This window comes from Sorex araneus, chromosome 9, assembly GCF_027595985.1.
Source record: "Sorex araneus isolate mSorAra2 chromosome 9, mSorAra2.pri, whole genome shotgun sequence".
Lineage (NCBI taxonomy): Eukaryota > Metazoa > Chordata > Mammalia > Eulipotyphla > Soricidae > Sorex > Sorex araneus.
In genome coordinates, this window is record NC_073310.1 from 5151560 (window position 1) to 5170442 (window position 18883).

The 18883-nt window shown below is 64.0% G+C and overlaps 1 protein-coding gene across 1 annotated transcript in view; it reads left to right on the forward strand.

Annotated features, from left to right (window-relative positions):
• Nucleotides 1-3081: 3081 nt before the first annotated feature.
• The window catches only part of RPH3A (rabphilin 3A), a 59480-nt gene continuing 43678 nt past the window's right edge, over nt 3082-18883 (forward strand). Inside the window, exons 1-2 of the mRNA XM_055146628.1 lie at nt 3082-3387; nt 3555-3695. The gene's annotated coding sequence lies outside the window, so the exon portion shown is untranslated. The remainder of the gene's footprint in view (nt 3388-3554; nt 3696-18883) is intronic.

The window sequence follows — 18883 nt, forward strand, 5'->3', positions numbered from 1 at the left end:
ACCCCCCAGGGTGCACGCCACCCCCACAACCCGCCTCCCTGGGGGTGACCAAGAAGGCCCAGAGCCAGGGTGCCCGGGCCAGTGCCTTGCCGTCCCTTCGCGCTCTGGCCGGCCATGGCCTGAGTGTCTGGTTTCCAGGCGCCTGCCCAACTGCGGGGTCTCTGCAGGAGGGGGGTGTCCCAGGAACTTGCAGGCCCAGGAGGGGTGGGAGCTGGGGGCCCGGGGGCTGTGGGGAGGGCTGAAGCCCTCCCTTGGCAGCAGGTGCCCCTGGAAGGAAGCAGAGCTCCCATTTCACGCGTCATCCCAGGAACCTCTTGCTGCAAAGTCCCTTTCAGTGGAGGGAGACTTGGGCAGACGCCCAGGGTGCAACGCCCAGGGTGCAAGCGCAGTGCTCGGGCCGGGAGGGAGGCTGGCGCTGGAGAGGTCTCCCGTGGGCAGGGCTGGGCTGGGCTGCCCGAGTCCGGTGGTCTGCGTGTGCGTCTTGGCCTCGTCCCCTTCCCTGGCCGCGTGTATCCAGCCGGGCCTCGGGCTGCGCGTCCGAATAGGGCAGAAGTTCCTTCCCCTCGCGCAGACCTGCAGAGAGGAAGAGCGGCCCCCGCTGCCCAGGGTTGTGTCCGGGCGGGGGGCGGAGTTGGAGAGGCCGGACACTACCTTCCTGCCCTGGGGGAGATCTGACGCAGCTTCCCAGGACAGGTGCCCGTCTGCCAGGGAAGCTGGGGGCTACGGACGGCACCCGGGGAACAGAGCCCAGAGGCCTTTAGTCCCTCTCTGAGCTTCTCGAATCAGGCCCCCATGTTTATCAAGAACCCCCTGTGGGTAGTGCTGCAAGGCTGAACCTCGATACTGCAAGGCTGAACCCCGGACACTGCAAGGCTAGACCCCGGACACTGCAAGGCTGAACCCTGGACACTGCAAGGCTGAAGCCCGGACACTGGACAGTGCAAGGCTGAACCCCGGACAGTGCCCTGCTGCCTCTCCCTGGCCCGTCAGCTGTGTTCTTCTCTGGCCCTCTGCATCTCCATCTGTAAAGTGGAGGGACCGGGTTCGAGTTCTTCCAGAAAAGATGCTACAGGATCTTGATCCCCGAACCCTGGGCTGTGTTGGGACCGGCCTTGGAGAGGGACATTCTGATGGGCTTCGGGGTCGTGGAGGCTGAGTTTAAACCCTGCCGGCCGTTTGCAGTCCAGGAGACGTGACTCCTTGGTAATCAGTTTCCTCGTTTGTAAAATTGGGATGATCGGTTGAAAGAGGTTGAATGTGGGCCGGAGCGACAGCACAGCGGGGAGGGTGTTTCCCTTGCACGCGGCCGACCTGGGTTCGATCCCCAGCATCCCATAGGGTCCCCCCAGCACCGCCAGGAGTAGTTCCTGAGTGCAGAGCCAGGAGTAACCCCTGAGCATCCCTGGTCCCTGGGTGTGACCCAAAAAGAAAAAAAAGAAAGAGTTACTGAATTACTGAGTTATTATTCAGTAATTATTCAGTTACTGAGTTACTGAATTCAGAGTTACTTACTGAAAGTGTGTCTCTCAGACCGCTCACAGCGTGTGATAACTGTTGCCACACCAGGACCACCATCACCGTCGCCATCCTCAGCACCCTCAGTGCCACCTCTGCCACCACGGTTGTCCTCCCTGTCACCACCACCCCCCACCATCCTCACCACCATTGCCACCATCATCAGCACCACTCGGCACCGTCACCATCTCCAGAGCCATGAACTTCACCGCCATCACCACCGTCATCATGTCAGTCATCAGTACCGTCGCTGTCATCGTGTTTGTCGCCGTCACCCGTGGTTACCATTGCCGTCCCCATCAGCGTCCCCATCCTCACCACCAGGATGACCACGGTCCCGGCCATGATCACCATCTTCAGAAATAAAACTCAAAGTCGCATCTCAGACTCTGACGTGCTGAGTCCTGCCTCCCCAGGGGAGAGCAGTCTGCGGCCGTGCCCACCCCCCCACCTCGTCAGGGGCAGAGCTGAGTGAGGGCCACGTGGAGCAGCAGAGAGGCCCCGGGGAGGGGCTTCTCTTGGACTTTGCAGGGAAATGCTCACTCGATTCCATTGGGTTCTAAATAGGTTCTGTTCTGTGGAGTGACTGTTTCGTTTGCTGTGCAGCGGGTGTAGAAGGTCCTTAAAACCGAGAGCGCGGGGGTCCCGGGAACCTCTCCGCAGAAAGCCTGCTAGAGCTTAATGTCCATGTCCAGATGGTGACTTCTCCCTCGACAGCCAGTCTGCAGCTCTCAGGGCGAGCTCTTTAGCCAGGGCTCAGATGTCTGATTTCATTCTTCTAGAATCTTCCGGCCACTTCCAGCCTCTTGCTGAAAGGTGACACGGGCACCTGGGTTGGCTGCCACTGCCTTTCTTCCGCTGTCAAAACAGTTGACCCATGGGGCGTGTTATCGACCGTGGGGTCATGGCAGTCTCTCTGTTGCTTCCTGCCCGTACGGCAGCTCCACAGTCATTCCCCTCGTCTCGCGTGGGAAATGGGGAGCCTTTCTCGCCAAATAACTTGTCAAGGTTTGTGGGCACGGACCCCTAGAAACCCGCCAGATGCCTGTTCCCTGGGCCGCCTCCTCCCTCTCTGCTCTGAAGGTCCCCGTCAGAAATGTGCTGCAGGGCAGGACTCTGCTGTTAGGGGAAGCTCCGCCACGGGCAGGGGGTGGGGGTGGGGGCAGCCCTTCCCGGAGCAGAGGAGCTGAGCAGAGAGCGTCTGGGGGCGTGCGTGTGGGCAAGAGGGCGCGGAGTAACAGGATCAGGCTGTGCAGATGCTCCCCTACCGCACGGCTCCCAGAACCCGCCAGGAACTTAACTTCTCTGCCTCAGGGCTTGCTTCCCGCCCCGCTCCCACTGCACCCTCCCCGCCCGCTTCCTCCCTTCCTCCTCCCCCTCCCCCCAGCATTTTAGCGCTGTCCGCGGTGCTGATTTCCGAGCTCCGCTGGTCAGTGCTGAGCCGCAGGGATCTTGGGTGAGCCCGCGTCGTCCCTCCCACCCTCCCGCTGGAGATGCTTCTCCAGGCGTCTCCCATAAATCCCGGTGGGAGACAGGCTTGGTTCCCCCCCCTTCCAACACACCCGCCCGCTCACACCAGGATTTGCAGCACTGTTGGCAGCAGCGGCTGATTTGGGCACGGGGAGAGGAATTGATTCGTCTACAGCCAGCCGGGAGTTGCCTATGCGGACGGACGTGGAGAGACAGACAGGGGAGAGAGGGAGAAGAGAGAGAGGAGCGAGAGAGAGAGCGAGAGAGAGAGAGAGAGAGAGAGAGAGAGAGAGAGAGAAGGAGAGAGAGCGCAGCTTGCAGTGCAGACCTGCCTCCATGTGGACTGTAGCCCCAGAGCCGTTTCCTTGCCCTCGGACTGGCTGAGTTTTCCTTCTCTGCTGGGTATTTCTCCGCATCTCGGTTGTGCATGATTTAGGGGTTGGTGTGTGTGTGCTTGTGTGTGCTTGTGTGTGTGTGTGTGTGTGTGTGTGTGTGCGTGCGCGCGTGCTTTGGTGCTTTGGCTTTATTTTGGGAAGTGTAGGAGAGTCAAACGAACAGTTCTCTTGCAGGCACCTCCGCGGAGCCTCCAAACCAAGTCGCTGGGAGTTCGCCTCTTCCCCTCCGCAGGGAAGAGAGGCTTCGGCAAGAACCGGGCTCCCCCCGCCCCCACCCGCACCCCGTGCCGGCCCCTGCAGTGCTCCGGTGCTGAGGTACGTGCTGTTCTTGGCAATGAGAGGAAGGGGCTGGGGGCGAGCGGGAGGGGGGCCGTGGTTTCTGCTGCGATGCGGGATGCCCGTGGGATGGAGGGTCCCTGGGAGGGGAGGGGTCCCTGCGCCGTCTGACGGCCTCAGCAGCGCCCCACGGCCAAGCGCGGCCTTGGCTCCGTGCCCAGGAGGGGGTGGCAGCTGCGCGTGTTGTCGGCGGTCAGAGCCGCGGCTGCTGCCCGGTCGCCCTGTCCCTGCAGCACAGGACGCAGGAAGTCGCGGCCAGTGGCTCGGAGTGAATCCACCCGCCGGGCAGGTGGCCAGCCTGGCCCGGAGGGGCGAGGCTGGGGGGACGTTCAGGTGTGGCGGCAGGGTGCTCCGTCGGTGGCGGTGGCCCTCCTAAGGCTGGCGGGTCCCAGCCTGGCCGCCTCTCGGGCGGGCGGACGGGGAGGCTGGCGGCGGGCAGGGCTCGACGCTCCATCTCCCCGGCTGGGCTGAGTAATCGAATCCTGGTGGCTTCTGCCAGCTGGGCTGGTCGGGCTTCCAGTGCCCAGGGACCGAGGCCCCTGCAAGCCTCATGGTCGGCTCAGAACAAGTGGTCAGGCCGGGCAGAGGGGAGCGCTCCCTGCAGGGGAAGCTGCCGGGTGTTGCTTTCACAGGTGGTGGGACCTGTAAGCCATCGCCACGGTCACCCATAGACCCCCCTCTGCACCCCTCGTGGTGGGGAATGAAGTCTGGGGCCGGGTGCCAGGGTCTGACGGCAGCCCCGTGCCGGGCCAGGTCTGACCCCTGTTTGGGTTTTTTCACCTGAGAGCCGCGTGGGCTAAGCCTGGCCCGACCCGGTTGTGAGAGGGACGGGGGGAGGGAGGGGTGGAGTGCCTGAGCATCCGCTCCCCCAACTCACGCTGGGTCCCGGGACGTCTGCTGCATGACGGGCACCCCCAGAAGGGGCCGCGTGCCTTGCTTCGGGGACACCCCCTCCTTGCTGTTATCTCAGGGACCCCCATTCTCGCACCCCACACCCCCGGTTGCCTCCCGAGCTTCTTGATCTCGGAGGCGGGAGGCTGGGAGCACCAGGCCCCGGGGGGCGTGAGCCCCAGGGGACACGCAACCCCCACGCTGTCATTCTGCCCGGAGCCAGTGGGGGCTGCTCGGGAGTCAGTGCCCGGTTCCCCCCCCCCCGCCCCCGCCTCGCCGGCCGTGTGACCTTGAGAGCAAAGGAAGCCTTGAGCGCAGGTGCCGAGGCCCCGGGCCCCGGGGCTCGAACCCGGAACATTGCACAGCCGGTCTCCGGGGGAGACTCAGAATGTTGGGCGTTGCGGCACCCCCTGGTCACACTGGACCATATGGAGGACCCCCCGGGTCCGGCTGTAGGAAGCATTAACTCTTGAATGGCCACATTCTACGGAGACTTTTCGGGGAGGTGGGGGAATCTTCAGCTGAGCATCCCTCACGGGTCGGCCCTCCTAGAGACTTTGACCTTTCACCCCACGCCGCCGCCAACTGAGGTGACCCCCGCCTGGTTCCTGCAGCCCTGCCTTGTTAACCTGGGGGGCGGGGGCTGAGACCCAGAGTCCGCCCCCTTCCTGTTTGAAGTGATGCATTGGGGTGTGCCAGGGGGGAGGGAGATGCCTCAGAAAGTGCCTTCGGCTTTTCTGGGACTCGGTTTCCCCATTGTGCCTTAGGCTCTATTCCCGCTGACCCCACGGCCCCCCTGGTCCTGAGGCTGAGGGTCCTGCTGGGTGAGCCAGGCCGTGGGGTCTCCACGGCCAGCTGCGGGGGTGCCTGTCTGAGCAGCGCCCAAAGTACCCAGACACTCGGACTCAGCCCCAGGGTGACGGCAAGGCACCCCCGAGCGCTTCATTCCCACGAGATGCAGAAGCTCGCAGACGCTCCTTGGGGGCCTCCATCCTGCCCGACCCAGGACCCCAAACACTGATCTCCTCTCTCCCCTGGGAGGGCCCAGAGACAGAAAGCAACTGGCCCGAGACCACACAGCAAGTCAGCCACTCCCAGGCCCCTCAGCCTCGCCCCAGCCCAGGCCGCAGACCCCCACACCCTGACACAGCCTGGCAGCCCGGGGGCACACACAGGGCACCTCTGCCCGGGCAGGTCCTGGCTCCCGGGGCAGGGGGTCCCACAGTCGAAGGGGGCCTGGGACATCCGGCTGGAGCCCGGCTGGCTCCTTCTCTCCCACCCCCCACCCCTGCTGCTTCTGCGTCTCGGGGTCCCACTCAGGGCGCCGCCCCAGGCCTGCCGGGTGGGACGTGGGGTTTGCGCCTTCTAATAGAATCCGCCGCGCCATCTGGCCCGTCTCCTGCGGGCCCTGCGCGGGGAGCGGACAGCTCGGGCGCGGATGTGAAGGCGTCGAGCACACGGAGGTTTATTTCTGTTGAGCGCCGGGGCTGTAACCGGGATAAAAATACCCCGCGGACCCGGTAGTGGCGCGCTGGACCCCGGAGCGGAAACTGGCTCGTCCCCAGGATGCAGCTGGCTGAGTTGTGGGGAGGCCAGAGGGGGCAGCACCAGTGGGGGAGGGGGGCTGAAGGGTGTCCCAGCCCTGCTCCTTCCCCCGTCATCAGGGGTCGGAACAGCTGGGCACTGCAGTGCCCTGGGAGCAGCCAGAGGGGAGCTGGAATTCGGACGGCAGTGCTGTCTTGCTGTGTGACTTCAGGCAAGGCCCTTAACCTCTCTGAGCCTTTGTTGTTCCCTCGGGGACACGAAGAGAGGCAGTGCCGTGTGGTGGCCGGCTGTGGTGTGGGAAATGGAGCTCCTGGTCTCCGTCTCGGATCTGGCATTTCCTGGTTGCGTCCCGTCAGCTCTCTGGGCCTCAGCGTCTCCATCTGTAAAGTGGGGAGAGGAGAGGGGCTCTGGGGATTTTAAGGGTTCCTGCTTGCCTGGTGCTCGGGGCTGAGCCTGCAGCAGTGGGGAGCACGAGGAAGGGGCAGGGGGTATGGGGCGGGGGGCACGGGGCGGGGGGCGGGGGACGCCTGCGAGCTCTAGCAGCTCCCTCCTTGGCTTCAGACGCTTTTGCTGAATCATCCCTGAGAGCCCAGGAGGGCTTCTCCCCCGAGCCCCGAGCATTTCTGCTTTGCCCAGTTGCCCCCCCCCCCACCACAAGCCCCCCCGAGGTGCTCAGGTCACCTCCCAAGGGGCCACTTGTGGGGCCGGGCGGGCCGCCCAGCTGGCGCTCGCGCTGACCCTCCTGACTGAGTGCTTGAGCGAGCGAGGCGGTGAGCGGGGCCTCGGCTGCCGGACAGGGGACGGTCGCTCTGGCGTCGCCCGGCCTGGCTGACTTAGCGTCTGTGGGTCCTGATGAGTCACGGTGAGCGCATGGACACACCCGGCTTCCGCGTGGGCACCACTCGGGGCCCGGGCCAGCCGCCGCCTCCCCCTGGCCCGCGCGCGCGTGCAGAGCAACAAGGACACGCTTCCGCTGGGGGCCAAACACGGAGGTCACCTGCAGGACGGGGCCTCTCTGGGGACAGGGGTGCCAGGACGACCCCCTCTCGCCCCGGGCCCCCCAGCTGGGGCCAGGGGAGAGCCCCTTTCCCGGGGAGCACCAGGAGAGAGCACCAAGGGCTGATCCCCGCCTGCAGGGGCCCCGCCGCCCGGGGAGGGGCTGGAACTGGAGCTCAAGGCATGCAAAAGCCTCGCCCGGGCCAGATTGGGGGGTCCCGAGCTCCACTGCCCACCCGCACGCTCGCCTGGGGTGACACGGGTGACGTCCTTCCTGGGCGCTCCTGCCTGGAGCCGGGCGTGGAGTGGGGACGTCGGCTTCCCCTCGCCTGGGACGTCTCGGTGTGGCCCTGCCATGCCCCCCGCGCTGGGCCCTGCTTCCCCCCGCTGCCCCCTCGCTGCACACGGGTGCCGGCCCCTCTCTGCGGGGAGCAGAGGCCACGGTGCTGGGACTGGGCCCCTCCACTTCCTGCTCTCGAGCTGCCTCCCGGCCCCTGCGGCGGGAGCGTCTCCGTGGGGCAGCTGCAGGGGGCTCCGGCCCCCAGTTTGGCCCAGTGTCCAGCCTGCGGGCTCTGAGCGGGGGGCCAGGGGCGGGCCCAGGCACCTGCCCCCCCTTTGCATGGCCCCGTTGCTTTCCTCGAAGGCGGCTATCCTGGGCTCTGACCACCTCTTGGGGCTCAGATACTGCGCTGAGCCGCCTCGGGCGCTGGGGGAGGGGGAGGCGTCCAGCAGCCGCCTCAGGCCGCAGGACGCAAACCCAGCTGGCAGCCGGCCTCTGGAGGTTTGCTCTGCGGAGGGTCCGAGGGCGGGCAGCAAGGGGTGGGCTCCCCCTGGGGGGGTCTGTGGGGTAAGCAGCATGGGGGGAGTCTCCCTGGGGGTCTGTGGGGTGGGCAGCGTGAGGTGGAGTCTCCCCCTTGGGGGTCTGTGGGGTGGGCAGCGAGGGGTGGAGTCTCCCCCTTGGGGGTCTGTGGGGTGGGCAGCAAGGGGTGGAGTCTCCCCCTGGGGGGGTCCGAGGGGTGGGCAGCATGGGGTGGAGTCTCCCTGGGGGGTCTGTGGGGTGGGCAGCGAGGGGTGGAGTCTCCCCCTGGGGGGGTCCGAGGGGTGGGCAGCATGGGGTGGAGTCTCCCTGGGGGTCTGTGGGGGTGGGCAGCGGGGGGTGGTCTCCCCCTGGGGGTCCGGGGTGGGCAGTGTGGGGTGGAGTCTCCCTGGGGGTCCGGGGTGGGCAGTGAAGGGTGGTCTCTGCCCCTGAGCTCGGCAGTCTCCGGCCTCTGGCTCCCCTCCCGCCCCCCGCCCACCCCTCTGGTGTGCAGCCGGCTCCATGCAGAGCCCAGTGCAGTGGGAAGCGGTTATGTAAGCAGCTTGGGTGCCGGCCACGCGGGGCTGCGAGGCAGGGCTGCAGGATGGTGGTTTCCGGGTGGGCAGGGGGTGGGCGCCCCTGCAGATGCTGTGAGACGCCCCCCTAGCAGCTCCCGGTGCCCCCGCCCCCGCCCCGCCCCAGTGCAGCCCTGGGGTCCTGGGGCCTGTCTGCCTCGCCCCGTGTCCCGCCCACCCTCCTCTTGTCTCCCCGTCCCCACCCACCCTGCCACTCTCTTCCCTCTTCTCCGGGCCTCACCCCTGCACTTCTCCACCCCTCTTCAGCTTCATCTCCGAGAGCCCCCCAGGGCCCCGAGCCAGGCCTGCCTCAGGGGCTCTGGGAGCTGGGGTGGGGACTGGGGCTTCCGGGGTGCTCTGGGCGTGTGGCGTCCCGGGGCCAGCCGAGTGGGTCCCGGCAGCAGAGTGCGGGGGAGGCTCGTCGGGTGCCCTGTGCCGAGGATCGGAGCCACGGCGGACAGATGCCGCCCGGCCGCCCTGTTCTCCGCAGTGGCCGGCTCCCTCCTGCCCCCCATGGAACTGACCGCCCCCCCCGACACACACACACACACACACACACACACACACACACACACACAGGCAGCCGGTGGTTTGTTCATTTGTCACGAGAAGGGTGTGGTGAGAGATGGCAGAGGGCCAGAGAGAGGCCACTCAGGGCAGCGCGCATGGTTTGGGGGGTGGCTTGGAGGGTCCCGTGGGAGGCTGCAGGCGATTCTGCGCCAGGAGTCCCCCTGTGTGGGGCCCCTCAGCGGCCCTCGAGGACAGTCTCTGCGTCCCTGGGACTCCATGGCCCCGGGATCTGCGCGGTCTGACAAGCCCCCTGGACGCTGGACGCGTCTGGAGGAGGCTGCCAGCGAATCGCCCTGTTCCCCGATTCCCGGGTGGTTGGCCGGGCGTTCCTGGCACCGTTCCCCCAGGCACGGGACTCAGCAGGGCCCGGCCGGAGCCCCCCCACCCCGGGCCGCCCCTGGGCCCCAGCGGGCGAGGACACCCAGACAGGCGGGTTTGGAGGCGGGCGGGAAGGACACGTGGGGCGGGGAGGGAGGAGGAAGAGCTAATTTGGTTATGGAAAGGGCGGCCGGGAGGCTTTTGGGGGTGGTGGGTGACATTTGGGCTGAGAGCTGTTTCTAGAAGGAGCCAGAATGATCCGGGTAGGCGGGGCCGGGGGGCGGAGCAGCAAATGCCACAGCAGAAGCGGCTGAAATGCCCCAAGTGAAGTCGGTGGGCCCCGAGGGTCAGGCTTACGGGTCAGGGAGAGAGACGGTCACTTTCTCCCAACCCGCCTCTGCCGCCCGGGACCCAGGGTGACCCGGCTCCCGTCTTGCCTCGCAGAAGAGAATTTCAGGAGTGGATGAACAGTGACGTGGAACGGATTTTACGGGGAAGTTTTTAGGAGGAGGACGGAGGGAGAGAAAGTGAGAGAGAGTAACGCGCTCAAGAGAGCAAGTCGTGGGGCTGGAGCGTAGCACAGCGGGGAGGGCGTTTGCCTTGCATGCGCTGACCCGGGTTCGATTCCCAGCATCCATAGGGTCCCCTGAGCACCTCCAGGAGTCATTCCTGAGTGCAGAGCCAGGAGTCAGGAGTAACCCCTGTGCATTGCCAGGTGTGACCCAAAAAGCAAAAAAAAAAAAAAAAAGAGAGAGAGAGAGAGAGAAGGCGGGCTTCTCCAAGGGTGGAGAGAGCCCCTGCACACACCCCAGCATTAGACAGGGAAGACCACCCCTCGGGAGGGGAGATGCAGGCACCACATGTGCTCGGCCACGTGGGCACAAGCAGCTCACGGGCCTGGGCAGCACATGTGTGCCCTCCCGTGTTCCAGGCGACTTTTATAGGGTTTCTCCAAGCCGCCTCCGCGTGGGGCTTCCTGGCTAGGTAAGAGCCCGTGGCTAGGGCTGTTTTGTAGGAGCGGGGAGAGTGGGGAGTGGTCTTCTTTGGAAGCCCTTTTCTTGATCTTCGTTCCTGCTGGACCTTCTCTCGGAGGGTGGGTCCAACCTTCTCTGGTCTGGGCTAGCTGAGGGTCAGTCAGATTAAAGGAAGCAGTTGAGGTTCTCCAGTAATTTCCGCCAGGCCTTTCTGCAGGGCGGGGTCCCGTCTCCTTGGGGTCGGCTGCTGAGAAGGTCTTACAGGGTCCTGCTTTCAGTATCTACACGGTGGGCCCGACTCAGGACTGGGGGCTTTCTTACTTCCCAGAAACTTCATTGCCGTGTTGAAACATAGCGGGGTGGGGGCCTCCTTAGTCTACCTGCCTGCATCACAGGGAACCGCAGGAAGGTGGGAGAGATGTGGGCTGGGGGCGGGGGGTGTGCAGGGGGAGCACAGCGCTCTGGCTGGGCCATGCGTGGGACGGCGTGTTCATTTTTAATATTTTTTTTTCTTTTTGGGTCACATCTGGCGATGCACAGGGGTTACTCCTCTTGGCTCTGCACTCAGGAATTACTCCTGGCAGTGCTCAGCGGACCCTAGGGGATGCTGGGAATCGAACCCAGGGTGGCTCCGTGCAAGGCAAACGCCCTCCCCTACTGTGCTATTGCTCCAGCCTCTGTATTTTTTTTTTGTTTAGTTTAGTTTTTATAAATTGAGGCCTAATGGACACAGAAGAGATTTGTTTCAGGGGGCCCCACCGAGCGTTTCCGTGTCTGCCAAGCGACTGTCCTGTTTGCTTTCATTAGCCAGGAGTTCTTTCCTTGCCAGCGGGAGCTTGTCGGAGCTGCTTCTCTCGCGGTAACCCGACTGTGACACAGGCGCCCACCTGCCCGAGTATATCCGTTTACGCTCTGGACTCACGGCGGGGGCTTTGGTTTCCGAGGGCAGGAGACGCAGGGCCAGGTCCTCCGTTTCTCTTAAGTCTCTCCTGGTGATGGGGGGGCAGGGGGGTGGCTCGCAGGGGCCCTCGCATCCTCGAGGCCACAGCACGGTCAGCCCGAGCTCTCAGGACAGCTCAGGGCATGGCCAGACTCACCTCTGACCCCTCAGCCCTGTCTCCTCCTCCGTCAGCGGCTTCTCTAAGGATCTAGCTGGACGCTGAGCTCCCGGGACCCCTCCCCGGGAACCACATTCTTCATGGGTCCACGGTGGACGCTTCGCCGACCCTCCCGTTCGGGCCATGGTCAGTTTCCTGACGCGGCCCACACTCCAGCGCCCACTGGCCGTGCAGAAAAATGAGACACACGATGTTCTCACAGTCGGGCGAAGCGAAATCTGCCGACAACAGATTTTCCCCCCAGCCGGACGCTGTTTTGTTTCTCTGCTCAATTAATGTCAAAATACATATTTTAGCACAGCAACAGTGACAGTAAGTCAGAGGGGGTTTGCATTGGTTTCTCGGCTTTGTGGCTTTCGGGCCACACCCAGCAGTGCTCAGGGCTTCCTCCCGACGTGTCTGTGCCCAGGGGTCACTCCTGGCGGGGCTCAGGGAACCCTAGCTGCACAGGTTTGCTGCGTGCAAGGCAAAGGTCCTCCCTGCCGTGCCGTCCCTGGGGCCTGTGTGTTGGAACCGCTGGTCCCCCATGGCAAACAGAAGCCATAACATGAGCTGTCCCGGGCAGCCCGAGGCCCCCGCCCCTCTGAGAGGCTCTGGGTATCTGGGAGCGGGTTTTTGTCGATCGTTAAGCTGTGGGGGTCTTCTGAGTCTGGAGGCCTCCCCGGGGGGTGTCGCCTGGGATGAAGCCGAGGGGGTTTTCCGGGTCCTTCTGCGGGAAGCTGCCTTTCTCGGGGGCCAGTGCTCTTTCCGCCCCGGACGCTGGCTGGGTGGTGCTCTGCCCCCACCCCAGGACAGCGGGCAGCTGTGGTTTGGGCCTGGGCAGCCGGTGTCCTTCCGGGTGCTGACTCTGGCCCCCCCCAGCTCTGCACTGGGGGAACGAGCCACCACAAGCACACCCTGACCTCCGTGACCCCGAGGCTGGAAACCAGAACTGAGTTTTGTTCGGGGGGCGCCTCCGGGTCTGCACGAATTCCGGGGAGCCCTCCGCACAGTGGCCCGTGCCCCCCGCCTGTCCGTCAGGGCTTCTGGTGTCGGGGGGGGGCCCACTGGTGGCTGCTGTGAGGCGGGAAGGGAGAGACGGTCACTTTCTCCCGACCCGCCTCTGTCACCCCGAGGCCCAGCTGGGAAGACCAGGACAGTCAAAGTCTGTGACTCGCCCCTGCTCAGCGCGGGCCAGAGCCCACCAGCCACACCTGACGTGCGCCGGGTCTTCTTGGCACGGGACTTGATTCCCACCACCCGAGTGCTCAGGTTGAGACGAGGATTTGCTCTTCGCAGGGAAGGAGAGTCAGTCCTACACCTTCCAAGGCTTACAGGGTCTTGTCTCACGCAACAGAAAGGAATTTCAGGAGTAGACGAGCAGTGAAGCAGAACAGATTTGGAGGTTTGTGAAGGGGTGGAGGGGAGGGAAAGTGAGAGACAGAGAGAGACAGAGAGACAGAGAGATGGAGAGACACGGAGAGACACGGAGAGACAGAGAGACAGAGAGAGTGACACACACATACACACAGAGACAGAGACAGAGAGACAAGAGACACAGAGACAGAGAGAGACAGAGAGACAGGGGAGGGGGGAGAGAGAGAGAGAGAGTAACGTGCCCAAGGGAGAGAGTGGGCTTCTCCAAGGGCCCAGGGCAGCGAGAGCCTTGAATGGGCTTTTGGACTGGCTTCTGTCTGGATATCTTCTTAGGTTGTCTTGGTCTGGAATGTTCTGGAGTCTTCTTTGGGCTGAACCGCCAATATTAGTCTGATTAAGGAGGGGGTCTGAGGGTCTTTGAGGATTTTCCTTCAGACCCTAATTTTCACGGGGAAGGGCCCAACGCCCCAGCCCTCCCCTGGACACCGGGCCAGGCTCCAACAGCCTTACTGGGAACTGGCCGGTGGGGGAGGGGACAGAGCAGTCAGGCTAGCGGGGGAGTGGTCGGTACAGCCAGAGGCAGCTGAGGCCCGGGTGAGACTCCCGCACCCCAGCTGGCTCCCCGGGCACGGCCAGGCGTCCCTCCTGAGCACAGAGCCAGAAATAGCCCCTGAGTACCAGTGGGTGAGGCCCCAAAAGGCAAAACTAACACCCCCACCCCGAGAAACAGTCAAAAAATTGATTATTCATACTCCATGGTTCATTCCATTGTATCGTATTCACATACTGAAAATCCCGTTTTGTAAAAATAATCCAAGCTGCCTTTCCGCGGCTTCTGATACATATTTAAAGGGTCATGAATAAACCAGGGACGCTTAGGACTTGGTGATCACCGTCCCCCACAGGAACCCGGCCGGGAGGGGGCTGCTCTCGACCTTGCCGGAGGTGGGGGAGCTCAGGAAGACTTTGCAAAGCGTTTGCCATTCAGATGGACTCCTGGAAAGGTCTGCAGGGCCTGGCGAGCCGGTGTCCTCCCTGCCCCCCGTGCCCCTGCGCCAGGAGGCTGGGCCTTCCCCCCCGGGCCTTTGTCGGACTTCTTGAGAGCCCAGAAGACAACTTGGCTTTGCTGTTTCCTCTCAAGGCGGCCAGCGGGAGCCAGTCATCTCGCTCGTGCATGTGTGATGAAAGCCCACGGCCAGGGTTCTCGGGAAGGGGGGCCGTGTCCCCCAGAAAGGTGGCTTTGTCTGGGAGGGCTTCCTGGATGAAGCGGCATTGGCCCTAGCGACTGAAGGGCCAAAGGGAGTTGAGGGAGTGAGGAGAGGAGAGAAGCACTTGGCGGTGAGGGCAGAGGGGGGTGGCCCAGGAGGTAGTGGGGGGAGGCGGGAGCCGCTGGGTGCAGGGTGCGGCGAGCCGGTGCCGTGCCGGCCACACGCCGCTGCCGGTTCCTGCTGGGCTGGGTGGGGAAGAGCCAGGGCTGGGGCAGCCAAGGATGACCTCATCAGTTTGCCGCCGCTGCCCGCCGCTGCGGCAGGGCACTCCCGGGTGAGACCGGAAGAAGCTCCACAGGCTGGCCGTGCTCCTGGCTGGCCCCTCCTCCCTGCACCCCTGCCTGGAGCAGGGAATGGGACCCCCACGGGGTGAGAGCCCACGCAGCCCTTCCCCATGGCGTGGGGTCCCGCCCGGCGGCCTGCGGTGCACCTGCGGCCCCGCTGATACCCGACTAAGAGCAGGTTTCTAAATCGCGCTGAGCCTCAGGTTGCCCATCTGGGAGATGGGCACACAGCTCCGCCTCTCTCGGGAAAGGGCCGCTTCCCGTCTCCACAGGCGCTTTCTCTTGTCTTCTGTTGCGTGGGCTGTTCTGTCTTCTCCTCTAGGGTGGTGGTGGTTGTTCTGTTTAGAGGCCACATTTGGAGATGCTCAGGGATTCCTCCCGGCTGGCTCTGCACTCAGGAATCACTCCTGACAGTGCTCAGGGGACCCTAAGGGATGCTGGGAATCCAACCTGGGTCAGCTGTGTGCAAGACAAGCGCCCTCCCTGCTGTCCTATGGGTCTGGCCCCCGCTGGGGTTGCTTCGTATAATGTTTCGCGTCACTGCACCCACAGCACGCACTGCACTCGGACCTCGGTCAGAGTTTGAGGGACAGATGAGCCCTCGGAGCCCGCCTGGTGCTCCTTGGCCTTCCCTGCTGCCCCCCCGGGCACAGCTAAAGGAAAGGGGCAAAGCCCACGCAGGGCTGGCTGCTGGAGGGGCTGGGGCAGGCCCGGCAGCTGCCGGAGGTGGGAACGCCAAGGGCAGAAGCTCTTTCAGCCGACGCATCACTGAGGCTCCGTCAGTCTCCAGGTCCCTCCGCAGTGGGAGCGGCCGCTGCGAGCGTGGGTTTATTCAATATTTAAGAACGGCCGCGTCAGGCCGAGGGTGCGGGCCCGGGACAGCCTCCTCGCAGAGAGCAAGAGGACCAGGAAGGCAAGGCCCCGGAACACCCAGCCCTCCGGGCAGCACCCCGAGTCCTCTCCCCCCGAAGATTGCGACCTGCAGGAGGGAAACTGGGGACCAGCACCTGGGTTCCCTTTTCCAGGAGCTGCCTGAGCCGGGGGGTGCAGGGAGGGGCCGCTGCCCTCACGCCCGGAACACAGCCACACCCGGCAGCCAGAGCCCGGGGTCCCAGACAAGGCAAGTGGGGTGGGTGGGGACGAGGGCGGGGGTTACCCAGCTTCTGAGGGGAGGTGGCGGCAGTGCCTGGGATGTGGGGATCCAACCCCTTCTTCTCGGTGGGCTAGAAGCACCTGGTGACCGCGGGTGGGGTGGGGTGGGGGGGGCAGGCGCCTGCCTCGCTCCTGCTCTACCCAACCCCTGCCCCCGCCCTGCTACCTCTCCGGCTTCAGCGCCATCTCCCACGAGCTCGGGTCCAACCCCCCCGTGCAGGAAGGCTGCACCCCGCTTTAGCGTCCCTCCTTGCTTTCCACCGGGCGCCGTGGCCGTCCAAGACCAGAGCCCGAACTTGGAAACAGCTGCAGCCCGTCGGCTCGAGGAGAGACATCGCCTCCCTGCATTCTGATCTCGGCTCAGGAAAGGCCCAAAGTCAAGGCCAAAAGGCTCCTTCCTCGGCGTCCATGGCGGTGCCAGGCATCACCGGGACGGAGCCGACCCACCCCTCCCGAGCTCGACTCCGGAAGACGCGGATTGGCCGTTGCTGGCCCCGTGCCCGCACCTGCCTCCCTCCCGGCCCTGGCTCTGTCTGCTCAGAGCCCCTGGAGGCTTGTGAATCCCCAGGGGGTGAGTTCACTCGTGGCGGCGCCCCTTCCTCCCGCCTCACCTCCTCCCGCCCCTGACAGGTGCCAGAGAAGGAGCTTGGAAACGCATCTCGGGCTTCTAGGGGTGGGGGGGGGCTCGAAGCTGGCCAGGAAACAAGCGGGAATGACAAGGTTCCCGGCCGTTTCCCACCCCCTCCCCCACCGTGTCTTTTTGCATCAATGAAACCATCAGCTGCCCCTCCCTCATAACTGCACTTGGGAAAACTGAGGTCGGAAACACAGCAGACCACTGGGTACGGGTGCCACAGCACTGGTGCCACCGAGGAGGGGAGCACGGGATGGGTCCTTTACGTAGATGTGCGCGTGGTGTCAGGTTGTCCTCGTGGATGACATGCCTCAGAAGCTGTGTGTTTTATATGCGATGTGGATTTTTTTTTTATTTTTTGCTTTTTGGGTCACACCCGGCGATGCACAGGGGTTACTCCTGGCTCTGCACTCAGGAATGACCCCTGGCCATGCTCAGGGGACCATATGGGATGCTGGGAATCAAACCCGGGTCGGCCGCGTGCAAGGCAAACGCCCTACCCGCTGTGCTATCGCTCCAGCCCCTGCGATGTGGATTTTATACCAGCGCGTGCACCCAAGACGCCGGGCGGGGGCGGGGCGGGGGGAGAGGGCAGGGGGGAGGAAGCTGCGGGTCGCTGTCCATGGTCCTGAACCCCCACCCTGCTTCCTTCCCCCCTGTCCCCCTCGGGAAAGGAGGGTTTCTAGGTTGTCCTGCTGCCGCCTCCGTCGCCGTGCAGACTGGGCTGTGGACACTTCCCGTGGCCCTCGGGCCCGGGAGGAAGCGGGATGCAGCACAAATAGCTTCAGTACAGAAGGGGGTTTTGTCTTGCGTTGTCTTGGGAGCCCGGGGCCTCACCCGGTGGTGTTCAGGGACTACTCCCAGCTCTGCATTCGGGTTCACCCTTGGTCGGTACTCGGGGGACCATGCAGTGCCCGGGCTCGGGCTGGGGGTCTGGAGTAGCGATCACCCTTAGATGCTTTCCTCGCGGCCAACCAGAACCCGGTGGAACTGACGCCTGGTCCACTGGCCTCGGGCACGCACCCTCACCTCGCAGCCCTGCCTCCTGACACGAAGCAGGAATTGTGAGTGAAGTCAGCCGAGGCTGGGCGCTGACGGGCACAGAGCGTCTGGAAGAGGGCGAATGCTTCCTGTCCCTGAGGGGTCCCTTGCAGGAGGATGGAAGGGAGAAAGATGACAGGAGAGTGATGGAGAGGCAAGCACACCTGAATCTGACAGCCAGGAGACCTCATTCCTGACTCTGATAGACTCTAGGGGCGAAAGGCCAGTTTTCAAGGCCTCAGTGTTCCTATCTGTAAAAGGGATGCGTTGGTATCTCCATTTGAATGTTCATGAATCTGCGGATGAGCCGTGTGCAGACTGATACACAGTAGTAGTAAATGCCACAGGAGCTGCAGACACCGACCCTCATCTGGGGGGCCTTACGTGGACCCCAGTGAAGGCACATTAGCTGATCACAGCGCCAGGCACCACCCCTAGCAGGCCGCAACCCTCGGCCTATCTAATCCTTCACCATCTTGCTGGCGGCGCTGTTTTCACTGTCCCTGATTTGTACCCGAAGAAACTGAGGCACAGGGGCCGTGAAGCCAGAGTCCTGACATCCTACAGTGAGAAAGACGCAGAGAGGGGACTCGGGCCCCAGCAGCTTGGCTCCTCTCAGGCTCCGTGTCCCCTTTTCCTCCCAGGACAAGCGTCCTGAGGGCCTTCTGCTGGACACCTGGGAGACGACAGTCACTCCAGACCCGGCTGCCCACGGCCATTTCTGTGGAGGTTCGAGAGGGACCAGAGCTAAGGGCTCACTCAGCCCTCTGGCCGACACTCACCCTCCATCGTTCTCTGTAGCTCCCAGTCTGGCACCAGGACGGGGTGGGGGGGACAAGGGGGCGGAGGGAGACAGGTGTCGAGGATCTATTATTCATGCGCGCTAAGGGGGCTTTTTATTCTTTCGTAAAGTCCCAGATTTCGGGGGCTGGAGCGATAGCACAGCAGGTAGGGCATTTGCCTTGCACGCGGCCGACCCGGGTTCGATTCCCAGCATCCCATATGGTCCCCTGAGCACTGCCAGGGGTAATTCCTGAGTGCAGAGCCAGGAGTAACCCCTGTGCATTGCCAGGTGTGACCCAAAAAGCAAACAATAATAAAAAATAAAGTCCTGGATTTCGTGGGCTCTGTGCCCAGAGACGGGGCCCCGGCTGGTGGGTTGAGGCAGCAGTGTCCTTGCTGGTCAGACACTGTGATCTTGCACAACTCGGGGGCACAGGGGAGGGGCTCTCCTAGCCCCTGGGGCTCTGTCCAGCCCCGATGTGAGAGAATAGGGTTCAGGGGCTCCCTCCACTCCCAGTCCATCTTCCCTGACCCGGACAGAGAGGAGATTCGAACGACCCTGGTGGGTCTCGGTGGTGTGATGAGACTCAGGGCTGCAGATTGGTCACTTCCAGCCCAGCTTGAGTCCAAGGCACTCCCCGCCCCCCCCCCAATCTGGCCCCACGTGGCCGCCGGGGCCCATTAAACCAAATGATTTGTTTCAGCGCGCAGAGCTGTCTGATCACATTTCCCCTGTCTGCACTTGGGCGCACACATGGTGGGGTGGGGGTGGGGGCGCTCCCAGGTAGAAGTCAGGGCTGGACGGGACCCACAGCAGGGGCGAACGGGTGAGATGCCAGGGCGGACTTGGAGCTCCAGGAGCTTGT